This window comes from Physeter macrocephalus, chromosome 16, assembly GCF_002837175.3.
Source record: "Physeter macrocephalus isolate SW-GA chromosome 16, ASM283717v5, whole genome shotgun sequence".
Lineage (NCBI taxonomy): Eukaryota > Metazoa > Chordata > Mammalia > Artiodactyla > Physeteridae > Physeter > Physeter macrocephalus.
This window is the reverse complement of record NC_041229.1, coordinates 16,102,588-16,105,893: the sequence shown is the minus strand read 5'-3', so window position 1 is coordinate 16,105,893 and position 3,306 is coordinate 16,102,588.

Below are 3,306 nucleotides of genomic sequence, written 5' to 3'. Positions count from 1 at the left end.
GGAGCCTGTGCTCCGCAACGGGAGAAGCCACAACAGTGAGTGGCCCGCATACAGAAAAAAAAAAAAAAAAACAACAGTAAATGTGGGGTGGAGGGAGTAAAATTGAAGGGTTGTTAAAATGCATTCGAACTTAAGAGATCAGCAACTTAAAATAATCATATATATGTAGACTGCTATATATAAATCTCAGGGTAACCAAAAATCTATAATACATACACACACAAAAAAAGAGAAAGGAATTCAAACATAACACTAAAGATAGTCACCAAATCACAAGGGAAGAGAACAAAAGAAAAAGAAAGGAACAAAAAAGAACTACAAAAACAATTCCCCAAAATTAACAAAATGGCAATAAGTCCATACCTATCAATAATTACTTTAAATGTAAATGGACTAAATGCTCCAATCAAAAGATATAGAGGGGCTGAATGGATACAAAAACAAAACCCATATATATATATATATGCTGCCTACAAAATGCCGATCCAAAGACACACACAGTCTGAAAGCGAGGGGATGGAAAAAGGTATTCCACACAAATAGAAGAGAAAGCTGAAGAAGCAACACTTATGTCAAACAAAATAGACTTTAATAAACACAGTTACAAGAGACAAATAAGAATATTACATAATGATCAAGGGATCAATCCAAGAAGAAACTATAACAATATAAATTTATATGCACCTAACATAAAAACACCTAAATACATAAAAAATATTAAAAGACACAAAGGGAGAAATTGGCAGTAACACAATAATAGTAGAGGACTTTAATACCCCATTTACATCAATGGGCATATCATTTAGACAGAAAACCAATAAGGAAACACTTAAATGACACATTAGACAGGTGGCCTTAATAGATATATATATAGAACATTCCATCCAAAAGCAGCAGAATACACACTATTTTCAAGTTCAAATGGAACATTCTGCAGGATAGGTCACATATCAAGTATCTTTTCTGACTACAATGCTGTAAGACTAGAAATCGACTACAAAAAAACTGCAAAAAAACACAAATATGTGGAGGCTAAACAATATGCTATTACACAACCACTGGATCACTGACAAAATCAAAGAAGAAATCAAAAGATACCTGGAGACAAATGAAAAAAAAACAAAACAATGATCCAAATCTATGGGACACAGCAAAAGGAGTTTTAGAGGGAGGTTCATAGCAATATAAGTCTATGTCAGGAAACAAGAAAAATCTCAAACAACCTAACCTTACACCTAAATAAACTAGAAAGAGAAGAACAAGCAAAGCCAAAAGTTAGTAGAAGGAAAGAAATCATAAACATCAGAGCAGAAATAAATGAAATAGAGACTTTAAAAAAATAGGAAAGATCAATAACACTAAAAGCTGGTTCTTTGCAAAGATAAACAAAATTGATAAACCATTAGCCAGACTCATCAAGAAAAAAGAGACAGGGCCCAAATCAATAAAATCAGATATAAAAAAGGATTTACAATCAAAATCACAGAAATACAAAGGGTCATAAGAGATTACTATGAACAATTATATGAGAGTAAAATGGAAAACCTAGAAGAAATGGACAAATTCCTAGAAATGTACAATCTCCCAAAACTAAAGCAGGAAGAAACAGAAAATATGAACAGACCAATTATCAGTAATTAAATTGAATCAGGAATAAAAACTCCCAACAAATAAGAGCCCAGGACCAGACAGAATCACAGGTGAATTCTACCAAACATTTATTTTTTTATTATTATTATTTTTTTTTTTTTTCACTGCGCCACCAGGGAAGCCCTCTACCAAACATTTAGACAAGAGTTAACACCTAGCCTTCTCAAACTATTCCAAAAAATTGCAGGGGAAGGAGCACTTCCAAACTCATTCTGAGACTAGCATCACCCTGATACCAAAACCAGAAAAAATAGCACACACGCAAAAAAATTACAGACCAATATCACTGATAAACATAGATTCAAAAAATCCTCAACAAGATATTAGTAATCTGAATTCAATGATACATTAAAATGATCATACACCATATTCAAGTGGGATTTATCCCAGGGATGCAAGGAAGCTCAATATCTGCAAATCAATCAATGTGATACACAATGTTAACAAACTGAAGAATAAAAATCCTATGATCATCTCATTAGATACAGATAAAGCTTTTGACAAAATTCAACATCCATTTATGATTTAAAAAAACTCTCAACAGAGTGGGTATAGGGGGAACATACCTCAACATGATAAAGGCCATATATAATATCATACTCTATGGTGAAAAGCTGAAAGCATTTCCTCTAAGATCAGGAACAAGACAAGGATGCCCACTCTTGCCATGTTTAGTCAACAAAGTATTGGAAGTCCTAGCCACAGCTATCAGACAAGAAAAAGAAATGAAATGAATCCAAATTAGAAAGAAAGAAGTAAGATAGTCACTGTTTGCACATGACATGATACTATACATAGAAAATCCTAAAGATGCTACCAAAAAACTACTAGACTTCATCAATGAATTTGGTAAAGTTACAGGATACAAAATCAATATACAGAAATCTGTTGCATTTCTATACACTAACAATGAACTATCAGAAAGAGAAATTAAGAAAACAGTCCTATTTACAATTGCAACAAAAAGAATAAAATACTTAAGAATAAATCTAACTAAGGAGGTAAAAGACTTGTACTCAGAAAATTATAAGATACTGATGAAAGAAGTTGAGGACAACACAAACAGATGTAAAGATATAACATGCTCATGGGTTGGAATAATTAATAATGTTAAAATGACCATACCACGCAAGGTAGTCTACAGTTTCAATGCAATCCCTGTCAAAATACTTACGGCATTTTTCACAGAACTAGAACAAATAACCTTAAAATATATATGGAAACACAAAATACCCCAAATAGCCAAAACATCTTGAGAAAGAAAAAGCTGGAGGAATTACACTCCTTGATTTCAAACTACATTACAAAGCTACAATAACCAACACAGTATGGTAAGGACACACACACACACACACACACACACACACACACACACACACAAAGACACATAGATCAATGCAACAGAATAGACAACCCAGAAATGAACCCACACTTATATGGGCAATTAATCTACAACAAAGGAGGCAAGAATATACAATGGGGAAAAAACAACCTCTTCAATAAATGATGTTGGGAAAACTAGATAGCTACACGCAAAAGAATCAAACTGGACTACTTTCTCACACCATGAACAAAAATAAGTTCAAAATGGATTAAAGACTTAAAGGTAAGATCTGAAACCATAAAACTTCTAGAAGAAAACATAGGCAGTATGCT